General features: G+C 47.1%; 1 long non-coding RNA gene across 1 annotated transcript; it reads right to left on the bottom strand.

Annotated features, from left to right (window-relative positions):
• Positions 1-12,925: 12,925 nt before the first annotated feature.
• On the bottom strand, positions 12,926-14,109 carry LOC115299668. The gene is made up of 2 exons (XR_003912280.1): positions 13,462-14,109; positions 12,926-13,092 (listed from the first exon to the last, which is right to left on the bottom strand). It is a non-coding gene; the product is annotated as an uncharacterized LOC115299668 (long non-coding RNA).
• Between the last annotated feature and the right edge of the window lie 947 nt (positions 14,110-15,056).

Genomic DNA, 15,056 nt, shown 5'->3' with positions numbered 1-15,056 from the left:
CCATTCTAACTCTTATTTTTTGAAGTTTTTTATTATTATTTATTTATTTTTAAAGTTTATTTATTGTGAGAGAGAGGATGTGCATGTGCTCAGGGTGGTGGGTTGGGGCAGAGAGAAGGAGAGAGAGAGAATCCCAAGCAGGTTCCCCACCTTCAGTGCAGAGTCCCCCGTGGGTCTGGAACTCACCAACTGTGAGATCATCACCTGAGAAGAAACCAAGAATCGGACGCTCAACCAAGGGAGCCCCCCAGTCACCCCTGTTTTATTTTAAAGTGTTGTGTCAGGGCGCCTGGGGGGCTCAGTCGGTTAAGTGTCGGGCTTTGGCCCAGGTCATGATCTCACAGTTCGTGGGTTCGAGCCCCGTGTCAGGCTCTGTGCTGACAGCTCAGAGCCTGGAGCTGCTTCAGATTCTGTGTCTCCCTCTCTCTCTAACCCTCCCCTGCTCATGCTGTCTCTCTCTGTCTCTCAAAAATAAATAAAAAAACAAAAAAATTAAAAAATAAAGTGTGGTGTCTGGGGGGCTCCCTTGGTTAAGCATCTGACTTCAGCTCAGGTCATGATCCCACAGTTTTTGAGTTCGAGCCCTGCATCAGGCTCTGTGCTGACAGCTCAGAGCGGGGAGCCTGCCTCAGATTCTGTGTCTCCCTCTTTCTCTGACCCTCCCCAGCTCACACTCTGTCTCTCTATCTTTCAAAAACAAATAAACATTAAAAAAAATTTTTAAGTATACAATTCAGTGACAGTAACTACATTCACAATATGGTGCAGCTACCACTGACATGTTCTAGAACATTCTCATAACCTCAGATGGAGACCCCTCACCCGTCTGCCGTCAGCCCTCCCCACAGCCCTGGCAAGCAGCAATCTACTTTCTGTTCCTATGGAGTGGCTTATTCTGAAGATTTCATATAAATGGAATCATACGATATGAAAATCACGGCCTTTTGTGTCTGATATCTTCTTTTCTTAAGTTTATTACTATTTATTTTTTTAAATTAATTTTTTATGTCTTTATTTTATTTTGAGAGACAGAGAGTGAGCAGGGGAGGGTCAGAGAGAGAAGGAGTCACAGGATCCAAAGACAGGCTCCAGGCCCTGAGCTAGCGGTCAGCACAGAGCCCGACGGGGGGCTTGCACCCACAGACTACGAGATCATGACCTGAGCTGAAGTCAGACACTCAACCAACTGAGCCCCCCAGGCACCCCTATTTATTATTTATTTTAAGAGAGAGTATGTGCAAGTAGGGGAGGGCAGAGAGAGAGAGAGAGAGAGAGAGAGAATCCCAAGCAGGCTCCCCCCGCCCCCCGTCAGTGCCAGTGCCTGATGCAGGGCTTGAATCTACCAGGAACTTAGAGATCATGACCTGAGCAGAAGTCTGACGCTTAACTGACTGAGTCCACCAGGTGCCCCATCGGATATTTTTTTAAATGCTTATTTATTTATTTATTTTGAGACAGAGAGAGAGAGAGAGGGAGACAGAATCTCAAGCAGGCTCCAAGCTGTCAGTACAGAGTCCAGCTCAGGGCTCAATCCCACAATCCATGAGATCATGACTTGAAGCTGAAATCAAGAGTCAGATGAGCCACCCAGGCACGCATGTGTCTGATATCTTGAATCTGACACTATGTTTTCAGGGCTCATCCATTTTGCAGCATCGTGTATTAGCACTTCCCTGCTTTTTATTCCTCTGTTTAGATGTCTTGGTATCTCACGATGCTGTGACGAAACACCATGGATGCGGGGTGGGGCGGGGGAAGCACAGACCAGCAACAAGCCAACATCCCACTCCCAACATCCTACTCCTGGCCCCTCCCCCAATTCATGTTCTTATCACATGCAAAATACATTCCTTCTGTCTCAAAAGCCCCCCAATTCTTACCTCATCCTGATATCAACTGCAAAGTGTGAATTCAAAATACCACCTAAACATCACCTTAATCAGGCACAGGTGTGATTTGTGGTATGTTTCATCGAGAGGCAAAATTCCTCTCTGGCTATGAACCTGTAAAATCAGGTAAGTTTTGGGTTTCCCAAACCCATAGTGGTGGACAGACATAGGACAGACATTTCTTTTTTTTTTTTTAATTTTTTTATATATTTTTTAATGTTTTATTTATTTTTGAGACAGAGACAGAGCATGAGCGGGCAGGGGCAGAGAGAGAAGGAGACACAGAACCGGAAGCAGGCTCCAGGCTCTGGGCTAGGTGTCAGCACAGAGCCCGATGCGGGGCTCGAACCCACAAACGTGAGATCCGACCTGAGCCGAAGTCGGACACTCAACTGACTGAGCCACCCAGGCGCCCCCAGACATTTCTATTCCCAAAGGGAGAAATCAGAAAGAAGAAAGGGGGCAGCACCCGGGGGGCTCAGTCTGTTGAAACTCTTGGTTTCGGCTCAGGTCGTGATCTCACAGTTCGTAGGATCAAGTCCTGCATCAGGCTCAGAGCCTGCTTGGGATTCTCTCTTTCCCTGTATCTCTCCATCCTTCCTTGTCTGTGCTCTCTTTCTCTCTCACAAACAAATAAACTGAAGAAGGAGGAGGAGGAGGGGGAGGGGAGGGGGAGGAGGAGAGTGGCACCTGGGTGGTTCAGTTGGTTAACCATCTGACTCTTTGTTTTTTTTAATGTTTTATTTATTTTTGATACAGAGAGAGACAGAGCATGAGAGGGGGAGGGTCAGAGAGAGAAGGAGACACAGAACCGGAAGCAGGCTCCAGGCTCTGAGCTGGCTGTCAGCACAGAGCCTGACGCGGGGCTCGAACCCACGAACGTGAGATCTGACCTGAGCCGAAGTCGGAGGCTTAACCGACTGAGCCACTCAGGCGCCCCCCATCTGACTCTTAGTTTTGACTCAGGTCATCATCTCACAGTTCGTGAGATCGAGCCCCACATTGGGCTTGTTGCTGACAGTGAAGAGTCTGCTTGGGATTCTCTCTCTCTCTCTCTCTCTCTCTGCCTGTCCCCCATGCTTGCTCTCTCTTACACTCTCTCTCTCAAAATAAATAAATGAACTTTAAAAAATAAAAAGAAGAAGAAAGGGGCGATGAGCTCCAAAGAAGTCCAAAACCTAGCAAAACCAATTCCAGGAGACGTTAAGGTTCAAGAATGATCCTTCGTGGTTAGAGCTTCTGTCCTCCAGACCAAACAGGGCCCCAGTACCACTCCAGGACCCCCTGGGGCAAGGTGGCTCCCCACCCCAGGCTCCGCTGAGTGGCCCCATGTTCTCCCCTCAATCAAGAAGAGAGCTCTGATGATGGCTGAAAACCTCCAGGGTCATTCTTCTCTTTTCTTTTTTGCCTTATTTTTTTTCTTTTTAAAGTAAGCTCCATGCCCAGCATGGGGCTTGAATCATTGACTCTGAGATCAAGAGTCATATGCTTAGGGTGCCTGGGTGGCTCAGTCGGTTAAGCATCCAACATCTGCTCAGGTCATGATCTCATGGTTTGTAGGTTCGAGCCCTGCATCGGACTCTGTGCTGACAGCTCAGAGCCTGGAGCCTGCTTCCGATTCTATGTCTCCCTCTCTCTCTCTGCCCCTCCCCTGCTTGTGCGCGCTCTCTCTCTCTCTCTCTCTCAAATACAAATAAACATTATGAAAAAAAAAAGTCATATATTCTAACGACTGAGCCAGCCAGGTGCCCCATCCTTCCCTTTTCATGGGTGGTCATGGTCCCAGCTGAACGGCAGTAGGACCTGGTGCTGTAGGATCTCAGAATTCCAACCGCCTTCCTTCCTGCGGTCCTGCTTCCTCTGTCCCCTGCAGTGCCAACGGCCAGTGTCTTTGCTGGCATAATCTTATCTCTACTCCTGACCTCTTGTGATGGCGGACTGGGTCCCCGGTTCGCACTCCCACTAACCTTGTCACATGGGCAGCCGGCCATACCCTTGATATTTTCTTTTTATTGAACACCTTTCTGTTTTTTGCAATACGGACCGGCTGAGAATTTTCCAAATCTTCAAGCTCCGGCTCCCTCTAACCTAGCAATCTGTCACCAGCCTTCCTCAGAGCATCAGAACACGAGCACCATTCAGCCAAGCTCTTTCCCACGTTATCACAAGGATTGCCTTTTCCCCGTTGTCCAAAAACCTGTTCCTCATTTCCATCTGGGAACTCACCAGAACGGCCTTTGCCACTCCTCTTTCTACCAGCATTTTGCCCACGAGAAGGGGGCGCCGGCCTCTTCCCCCCTGAACCTTCACCAGAATCGCTCCGAGCAGCGGCTTCTCGGCAGCCGGGGCTTTTTCCAGGGAGCCCCTCAAAACCCTGGCGGCCTCTTCCCGTTACTCGGTCCCAAAGCCACTTCTGCCTCTGGAGGCATCTGCGGCAGCCGTATTCGCCCTAAACAGGACTGATTTCTGTCTCAGCTCGCACTCCTAAGGCAAAATGCCAGAGGCTGGGAGGGTTTAAACCCTAGACATTTGATTTCTCATGGTTTGGAAGCTGGGGAGTCCAAGATCAAGGTGGCAGATTTCAGTGCCTCACAAAAGCCTACTGGCTTGGAGACACCCTGTTTTGTTTTTCATTGCTTCTGAGATTCTTTGTGATGAAAATATGTGGAGTTTCCCACCACACCAATGACCCAGTCTCTGATTCTCCGGTGCACAGCAATTCAACTCGATTCTGACATGATCCGCCTGGAGTGAGCATCAAACCCTACATGTTAAAGGGCTCGGTCCTACAAGACCACCTCTACTTCCGATGCCAAGCGCAAACGGGCTGCCCAGGCAGACCGCACTTTGCCCAGACGACTCCAAGTTTGGAGGGTCCTGTGACCGCGGCCCCGGGTTGGGTCTGTTGGGTCAAGAACTCAGGAACGCACTCTCCACACTCTTACTGGTTGAGTAGAAATGATAGACAACCAAACGGAGGAGATACTCAGGGCCGGGTCCTGGGGGGTGGGGCAGGTTGGCAGTTTCCACGTCCTCCGCGGGTGTCCGGCCCTCTCCACCAATCTGGAAGGTCTGGCGGTTCAAGAGTTTTTACAGAGCTCAGTCTCCAGGCCTCCACCTTCTCCCAGAATCCGGTGGGTGGGACAGAGGGTTCTCAGCCTCTAAGAGCTGTCCCCATCCGGAAGCTATCTCTGGGAGCCTCCCAAGTCCCTTCATTAGCAAAACTTAGGTGCGCTCCAAAGGGACTCCTTAGGAACGCTGACGGACACTCCTAGCATTCAGGAAATACCACGGAACTCTGTGGCCGGAGCCAGGGACAGAGCCAAATTTATATTTTTATATCTTATGGCTTTTAAGCTCAGTCTGGGAAGACATTTTGGAACTGAGACAGGGAAAATAGAGACGCCATGAAAAACTGCCCTTTCCCCTCCTTTCCTACCTCTGTTGTGCTAGGACTTACGCCCCCACCTTACACACGCCTTGTAAAAGTCAAGGACTTAACGATTTCTTTAGAGTCTTCCAGCACAACAGATAACATCTGAGGACTGACCGGGCAGTGCTGTCACGAACACTTTCCAGACCACTGACTCACCAAGACCCCTGGATTCAGGGCATACGTGACTTACGGCAAATCCCTAAAACTCGTCCTTGTTTCTGGATGCCTGTGAAGACATGTCACCAGACCACAACCCTCAATAGAAACCCTTGATTGCAAGCAAAGACCAGACTCACTATTCTTTTTCCTTCTGAGCCTCCCAGATGCTCTGACCATATCTGCATTCTCTATTTATCTTTAATAAACTCTGCTGCCACTTCCTCCCGGCCCATATTTGGTTTCTATCCAAGCCAGGGACTCTTGGCTGTTCCTACCAGATCCCCTCCTGGGCCCTTGGACCCAGCCAGCCTGCATCAGAAACATTCAGTAAAACAAGACAGGAATGGGCTCAATAGGATCTCTGTCATTTTAAAATGCAAGAGGCTACCTTCATGGCGTTTTACCATAGGTGACTATTAGAAGCACTTTGTCACAATTGCTTCAGCTGATTTCAATTCAGCATTCAAAGAGGCTCACTAGGTTTAGAGAATATGAGTGATGCATTCAATTGAAATTATTCTGACCTTAAGAAGTGAATCATAACCCAAAAAAATGTTTCTAAGTCATACCAAAAGCAGTAATTCATTATGACAATTCATTTTGAATAAGAGTAATGAAAAGGTTTTTGAATCGTTTAATGATCCAATTAAGGACAAGGAGTGAATGAAAAGATTTAAATTTGTGTTAATTTGCGTAAAATATGCCACCGAGGGAGTTGATATGAAACATAACACATCATTGGGGCGCTGGGAGGCTCAGTCGGTTAAGCGTCCGACTTCGGCTCAGATCATGATCTCACAGTCCGTGGGTTGGAGCCCCGCGTCGGGCTCCGTGCTGACAGTTCAAATTCAGAACTGCTTCAGATTCTGTGTCTCCCCCTCTCTCTGCTCCTCCCATGCTCATGCTTTGTCTCTCTCCATTTCTCAATAACAAATAATATTAAGGAAAAAATAATAAACGGAAATAAAAAACAGTCCTAAAAACACGTTCTCCCCAATAATGCGTTCTGAAACTAAAAGAAACTCTCCTGAAACTGTCAATGATAAATAAATTTTGATCAACTACGCTAGCAGAAAGATTAGTTTAATTTTTTTAATGTTTTATTTATTTTTGAGAGAGAGAAACAGAGTGTGAGCAGGGGAGGGGCAGATTGAGAGGGAGACACAGAATCCAAAACAGACTCCAGGCTCTGAGCTGTCAGCACAGAGCCCCACATGGGGTTTGAACTCATGAACCACAAGAGACCTGAGCTGAAGTTGGCCACTCAACCAACTGAGTCACCCAGGCGCCCCAAGATTAGTTTTATTTCTGAATCTAAATATTATCTTATGAAATTGTCAGATGCAGACAAAAATTATTACAGAGGCAGTTAATAAAATTATTTTTTTTGAAATTGAGTTAAAAAATTTTTTTCATTCGAAATATTCATATTTGAAACTAATTTGGTGTTCTTTTTCTTTTATTTTTTTAACTCTTTTGAGGGAGAAAGACAGAGCATGGGCTGGGGAGGGTCAGGGGGAGAGGGAAGGAGACACAGAGTCCCCAGCAGCCTCCAGGCTCTGGGCTGACACCTCAGCCCCTCGACCCGGGGCTCGAACTCACCAGCCATGATGCCAGGACCTGAGCTGAAGTAGATGCTTAACCCATGGGGACACCCAGGTGCCCTGATTTGTTTTCTTAAAGGAGACTCCTCCTCCCATTGTTCCTCGCTCAGGTGCTACAAAACCTAGGTCCATCCCTGTACGGGTACTTTCTAAAATAGCAACTTACTGGGGCGCCTCGATGGCTCAGGTGGCTAAGCATCTGACCTTGGCTCAGGTCATGATCTCACGGTTCTTGAGTTCAAGCCCCAATCAGGCTCTGTGCTGACAGCTCAGAGCCAGAGCCTGCTTCGGATGCTGTGTCTCCCTCCCTCTGCCCATCTCCCACTCATGCCCTATCTCTCTCTGTCTCTCAAAAATAAATAAACACTAAAAAAAATTAAAATAGCAACTTCCTAATGCTATTTATTTAGCTGCTTATTTCTCAGAAAAAGCTGTCTCAGAAGCTACTGAGGTGGATGATGGGACTTTCTTTTGGGAAAGTGTCTACTTGGTGCTACTGAAGGTAATGCCCGGAGCTCCCGCAGAGAAATGTGTGATGTGTGACCGAGGCCAAACCACACAGTGCTTTTTGTTGTTGTCCTTGCTTGTGGTCCGAGGCGATCTAATCTGAGTGGGTGTCAGGATTCCAGCTGGGGATGGTGGGAACAGACGCTCAGGCTGCCCTGCCAGGCTTGGGTGAGGAAATACGTCCCATCCTCGGGGCCATTTGAATGCCCTGCTTTTCTTTTCCTCGCACAGAAACTGTCCTAAAAAGTAAACACAGTGCACTTACAGAGAAGCACCTGGGAATTCCTAAGCATTACTGAATATAAATTGTGAAAAATAAGCAAGAACTGATTCTCGTTTTTCCTGGCCTCTTTGCCTCAGTTGACATTACCCAGATCTTGATAAGGATAATGATTATGATAAAAATACAGGCTTGTTCTCAATACAGGAATGCAAATATGACCAAACAAATAAAGTCCTTCAAGCCAGGGCTCCTGCTCTGGGTTTAAGCAGTCATGATCTGCCAATGGGAAGAGACTCAAAACCCAGTGTTCAGGGCACGTGTTATCCCTATTTTACAGAAGAGGACCACTGAGTTACAGGAAGGATGGGTGATTTCCCAGGAGGGTCGCGAGGTTGGTTAGGGACAGAGCCAAGAGCAGAACCATAGGCTTGAACCTCCGTACTCAACGTGATTGGTGGGCGGTACTAGTGTCCTTTGATGTAGATTCTCAGATTGTTCCACTGTAGACACTAGGAATTCCACAAGATTGGATAAGGGTCAGGCGTAATTCACACTCAAAAGTATGAGCATCTCAAAAAAAAAAAATGTGAGCATCTCAGCTAAGTGCACGTGCCTTTGGCGGTTCACTGTTCGTGGGTCTGAATGGGGAAGGGCATGGTGCACGGAGAAAGACTAAAAAGTGCTAGTCACTAAGAAAGAGGTTGAAAAAATAGGCAACAATAATAAAAAAAACCAACCCACTTATATAATGCTTACTATGGAGGGCAAGCCAATTTCTAAGTTCTTTACAGAAATCAACACACTTACTTTTCACAACATATGAAATAGCTATTATTCTTACTCCTGTTTCATAAATGAGAAAATGTTGACCCCGCAGTACTGTGCTTTGTAGGAAGTATATATTGGTCATTCAGACGACCAAAATAGATTTCTTTTTTTTAATTAATTAATTTTGAGAGAGAGAGAGAGACTGAGAGAGAGAAAGCATGTGCAGGGGAGGGGCCGAGAGAGGAAGGGAGAGAGAGAATCCAAACAGGTTCATGGTCAGCACAGAGCCCGACCTGGGGCTTGATGGCATGAAGCCAACCACGAGATCATGTGAGCTGAACTCAAGAGTCATACGCTCAGGGCACCTGGGGGGCTCAGTTGGTTGAGCCTCCAGCTTTGGCTCGGGTCATGATCTCATGTTCGTGGGTTCTAGCCCCGCATGGGGCTCTGTGCTGACAGCTCAGAGCCTGGAGCCTGCTTCGGATTCTGTGTCTCCCTCTCTCTCTGCCCCTCCCTCTCTCATGCTCTATCTCTCTCTGTATCAAAAATAAATAAAATACTAAAAAAAAAAAAAAGAAGCAAAGTCAGACTCTCAACCGACTAAGTCACCCAGGCGCCCCCAAAAGAGTTTTCTTATAAATATTTGGTCTTCATTCACAGTTCGTATACCATCTAGTGGATGGTGTCAGGATTCCTGGGGGCTGTGTGTGTGGGAACGCCCCCTCCTACATCAGAATTGGGTCCAGGAACCCAAAGAGAGACAGATTGTTTTACGTTAAGTAACGTGCTCAAGGTCACAGTTAGTAAGACGGGGAAGCCAATCTGAAATCAGGTGATACGGCTCCCAGGTGTGTATTCAGAATCTAGTATGTTCCATGTAATGAATCGTTTCATCTTGGGTCTGCCCTGGTGCTTCACAAAACTTGCACCTTTGTTCCTCACATATGTTTGTTCTCATTCTACTGCTATTTTGGCCACTAGAACACCAGGAAGCTGTTTTTTTTTCTTAATGTTTTTATTTATTTTTGAGACAGAGACAGAGTGAGCAGGGGATGGTTAGAGAGAGAGGGAGACACAGAATCGAAAGGAGGCTCCAAGGTCTGAGCTGTCAGCAGAACCTGACGTGGGGCTTGAGCCCACAACCGTGAGATCATGACCTGAACTGAAGCCAGAAGCTCAACCGACTGAGCCCCCCAGGCACCCCAGGAAGCTGTTTTTTAAAAGTTTATTTATTTTGACAGAGAGTGCGCATTTTTAAGCTGGGGAAAAGCAGAGAGAAAGATGGAGAGAGAGAATCCCGAGCAGGCTCTGCACTGTTAGCACAGAGTGTCCTGTGGGGCTTGAATTCATGATCCACGAGATCATGACCTGAGCTGAAGTCGATGTTTAACTGACTGAACCACGCAGGTGCCCCGGAAACTATATCTATAGAGAAAACTTCTCTTTCTTCCTTCCTTCCTTCCCTCTTTCTTTTCTTTTTTTAAATTTTTTAAAATGTTTTATTTATTTTTGATACAGAGACAGAGCATGTAAGGGGGAGGGTCAGAGAGAGAAGGAAACACAGAACAGGAAGCAGGCTCCAGGCTCTGAGCTAGCTGTCAGCACAGAGCCCGACGCGGGGCTCAAACCCATGAAGGTGAGATCTGACCTGAGCCGAGGTCGGAGGCTTAACCAACTGAGCCACCCAGGCGCCCCCCTTCCTTCCCTCCTTCCTTCCTTCTTTTCTTTGTTGTTGGGCTCTGTGCCCAACATGGGGCTCAAACTCACCACCCTGAGGTCAAGTGTCAGGTGCTCTACTGACTGAGCCAGCCACGCGCCCTGGGAAGCCTTTTCAATTATTAATTTCTTCATTCCTTCAGCACACGTGTGCCTACTGTGTGCTCATGTGTGCCGGTTGTTTGGAATCAGGGACACTTAATGTTTCTAGTGAGCTACACTCCGCATATTCCAAAGCTTCATACGAAGGTCTTCGTACATATAGACCTTATTCTAGGTCACTGCTCCCAAATTCAGAGGTGGTGGCCCCTGACTATAGAAGCAAGGCGAGGAAAGTGACCACAAGGAAGCTGAGAACACAACTCCCATCTTTGGATACTGTGTGTTATGTGTTCTTTCTCAAGACGTCACCAGGCAACTTCACCCCATCATCTTCCAGGTGAGGGCACCGCCTCCAGGTAATGTGCCAGATTCTGGTTTGTTTTTTTAATGTTTTTTAATGTTTTTTATTTGTCTTTTATGAGACAGAGAGAGACAGTGCGAGCAGGAGAGGGTCAGAGAGAGAGGGAGATACAGAATCTGAAGCAGGCTTCAGGCTCTGAGCTGTCAGTACAGAGTCCAACGCGGGGCTCAAACCCACGAACCATGAGATCTGTCCTGAGCCGAAGCCTGACCCCCAACCGACTGAGCCACCCAGGTGCCCCCAGATTCTGGTTTTGATCTGCTAACCACGCAGGTCAAATTGGGAACATGATTAAGGCTACTATTAGGTATGTCCATTATACCTCAATAAAGCTGAGGTAAAAAAAAAAAAAAAAGCCCCTCCCCCCCAATAGCCCTAGTTCAGGAATGTATGAGCTCAGTGTTTCTGCTGTTTGTTAAGAAGCTTCACAGATTAAAAAAAAAAAAAAATGGAGGGGTGCATGGGTTGTTCAGTCGGTTAAACATCCGACTCTTGATTTAAGCTTAGGTCATGATCTCACGGCCCAGGGTTCAAGCCCTGTGTGCGGCTCTGTGCCGATGACTCAGACCCTACTTGGAGGTCTCTCTCCCTCTCTCTCTGCCCCTTCCCAGCTCGTGGTCTCTCTCTCAAAATAAACATTTTTTAAAAAGTTGCAGAGACGTTGACTCTGTCTAGATATCTCATGTTTTGGCTCCAAGGAGCACTGATCAAAGATCTTTCCACGAAATCACTACCAGATGTTGGCCCTTCAGACAACTGGCTAGAAAGACTCCTCTTTAGCAAACGAATATTTCCTAGCAGGCATCTCTGTTACCTATCCCTTCAGAATTAAATGAAAACAAAAACAAAACAAAAAACAAGAAAGCAAACATACAAACAAAAAACAAAGGGAGAGAAGAAGATGGGCAGAAGGAAAAATGGCATTTCAATTTTCCTTGTAATGAAAATGTAATTTCTTGGAATGTGACTCTTGTGTTTTTAAAAACGTTAACAGCTTTATTTATAATTTATACTCCATAAAATCCACCCATTATAACTGTACAGTTTGATAATTTTTAGTAAGTTCATGCCATTGTGCAACTATCCCCACATACCCTCACATTCCAGAGAACATCCATCACTCCAGAAAGTTCTCTCCAGCTTGGTTGCTGACTATCATTATTTTAGAACCTCTTCGGAGTCTCAGACAGTGAACTCACTGGATACACCTGGAATGGATGCTTTTTATATTCACTTTGTTTCTGCCCAGGGCAAGGATCCCTACTTTATTTCCCCTGAGATCTTTTGTAGGATAGAATTTCCCCTAATTTTCTTACCCTCCATTCATTTGAAAGGTCATTAGTTCTCCACAGATGACAGGTTTACTTTTGATATTTACTCCATGTGCTCATCAGCATTTAATTATATCTTTGGGGTGCAGCATTTTGGGCCCTTTGCAAAACAGTCTTCTAATCAGTAACAACAAACACGTTTTTGGTTGAGGTTGAAAATAACAGGTACCTAGTTCAATTCCTGCTATGAAAGCATTTTCTGTGAATATAAAAATCACCAGTCATGAAATTACAGGATAACTTTGTTTATTTCCAAGAGGAGGTACAGATTGTCTCCCTCCTTTGACAAGCGCTTATCTTTTTTTTAATGTTTACTTTTGAGAGAGAGAGAGAGAGAGAATGAGCAGAGGAGGGGCAGAGGGCAGAGAGAGAGGGAGACACAGAATGTGAAGCAGGCTCCAGGCTCTGAGCTGTCAACACAGAACCCCATAGGGGGCTCGAACCCATGAACCACAAACCCATGAACCACTGTGCTAAAGTCAGACGTTCAACTGACTGAGCCACTCAGGCACCCCGAAAAGTGCTTATTAATACGGAGAATGGCAGGGCGGATCATGGCACTGGGGGTCCTTAGAACAGTGAGCGCCGACAGAGGGTGCTGAGCCCCAAGCCCCAGACTGAGCCCTATGCTGTGTTACTCATCAGTCTGGAGCAGGTGACTTTATGGCTGCCCTTCTACCATACACTCAGCCCTTTCCCCATTTCATCCCAGCCACGGGCTCAGAAGGGAATTGGCCACAGCCAGGTCTGAGGGGGGCCAGGTTGTGGTTGGCATTTCCCACGCCGCATGACTGGTTCCGAGGCAGGTAACAAGATCACGGCTGAGCCATTCAGAGTGAAAGATCTTTATTCATCAACGACGGGAGACATTTCATCCCCCTCATTCCCTGCCTCCCACTTTTTCTTCAAGTCAGGTGGGTCAATAAAAGTCTTCTAGTATCTAACACAGCTTGACTTGGACTTTGTTACTTGCATTGCAAGGAGTCCTTGTGGACACTGTAAGGTAAGTATTATTATTATCTAAACTTCATAGACTAAAGCTCAACTTGCTTAAAACTCGTGTGAAATCTCCGTGGTTCTAGAGCCCACCCGATTCACCACCGTGTATGGGGCCTCTCCCATCCCGTGGAAGGCGCCCCCATTTTCCTGCACGCTGAACAATGCAGGATGGCATCACTAGATTGAACCGACAAGAAACATAAATATATTCCAAATATTAAATATATAACTTGAGCTTTCCACTCATGCCCATGAATGTAAAGAACTAAGAAAAATACTGGAAATTGCCAGGAAAAGAAATCATTCTGTTATAATGAAGAGACGGCTGTGCTCAAAGGATTCAGAAGGGATGCAAGGTCCGCGCACCGGCACCTGCAGAGCTCCGGCACCTGCTGAGGTCCGGCACCTGCTGCGCCGCAGCAGCCCAGGGCCAGCGGGAAGTGTTCCGCTTCCAGAAAGCACACCGGAACTGGCCGTACTGGTGCGGGTGTCTGCACTTGCGGAAACCGTCGGTGCTTCACGTGGAGGCACGTGTGCTGGAAAAGATTTTGGGTCCAAGCAGGATCCTCCTCCTGGGGTTTGGACGGGAGTTCAAAGTCCGGCTCCGGAGGGGAGAGAGCAGGACTCAGGATGAGGTTGAAATCTTCACCCTGGGGGAGCCACTGCTCCCCGAGAAGAGGGCTGATCTGCATTTTGCCGAGAAGCCCCGCAGGAAACAGTGTGGAGGCACAAGGATGCTCAGCCTGGAAACCATGAACTCTCTTGAAAGAGAGAGTGTTCCTTCCAGTGTTTTCGTCTCTATCACAGGGGCCAGCAGGCTGAATGAAGCCACGCCATCACTGGAAACAGGTCGGGAGTCCGCCCAGGAGGTCGTTACCAAAACAGGGACATCTTTGTGATGCAGACCTCAGTGCGAGGGGCTGGCCTGGGTCAGGGGCCCTGCCCTCAGAGGCCCAGTCTGAACTCTGCCTTTGCTCCTGGGGATCCAGGGAGACTAGTGCTGTCACGGCTCTACCCTCCTTTCTCCTGCAGAAACACTTGTTTAAAGATTCAAACACGAGTTACTGTAAAAAAGAAACTTCATAAAACATATACAGATTTACACATAGATACAGATGAGGATTAGTTGTCAAGAAAGGCAAACTTGGAGTGCCTGGGTGGCTCAGGAGGTTAGGTGTCAACTCTTGGTTTCAGCTCAGGTCGTGATCCAAGGGTCGTGGGATCAAGCCCTGCATTAAGCATGGAGCCTTCTTGGGATTGTCTCTCTCTCTCTCTCTCTCTCTCCCTCTCCCTCTCCCTCTGCCCCTCCCCTGCTTGCATGCCTGTGGGTCCTGAATTAAAAAAAAAAAAGAAAAGAAAAAAGGTGATTTTGCTTTGCTTGCTCTAAGATAGGCAAAAGCTAAGAATTACAAATGGCTGGTTCTGCTTTATCGTCATGTTTTTTAAAATATTTTATTTATTTTTTATACAGAGAGAGACAGAGCATGAGAAGGGGAGGGGCAGAGAGAGGAGGAGACACAGAACTGGAAGCAGGCTCCAGGCTCTGAGCTAGCTGTCAGCACAGAGCCTGACGCGGGGCTCGAACCCACGAACATGAGATCTGACCTGAGCCGAAGTCGGAGGCTTAACCGACTGAGCCACCCAGGCACCCCTATCATCATGTTTTGAATTAGGTGGGGGAGACTAGGATTTAGAGTTCTAGGAGCTTTTGTAGATGTTCTTTCATTCATGCTAATTTCAAAAAGATGTTTCATTGCTATTAAACAAGCTTTAGTAATCCAGAGGAAAAGAAAGAAAGAAAGAAAGAAAGAAAGAAAGAAAGAAAGAAAGAAAGGAAGGAAGGAAGGAAGGAAGGAAGGAAGGAAGGAAGGAAGGAAGGAAGGAAGGAAGAAAGAAAGAAAGAAAGAAGGAAGGAAGGGAGGAAGAAAAAGAAAGAGAGAGAAAGAGAGAGAAACAAAGAT

This window comes from Suricata suricatta, chromosome 8 (assembly GCF_006229205.1).
Source record: "Suricata suricatta isolate VVHF042 chromosome 8, meerkat_22Aug2017_6uvM2_HiC, whole genome shotgun sequence".
Taxonomy (NCBI): Eukaryota; Metazoa; Chordata; class Mammalia; order Carnivora; family Herpestidae; genus Suricata; species Suricata suricatta.
This window is presented reverse-complemented; position numbering and strand designations above follow the sequence as displayed.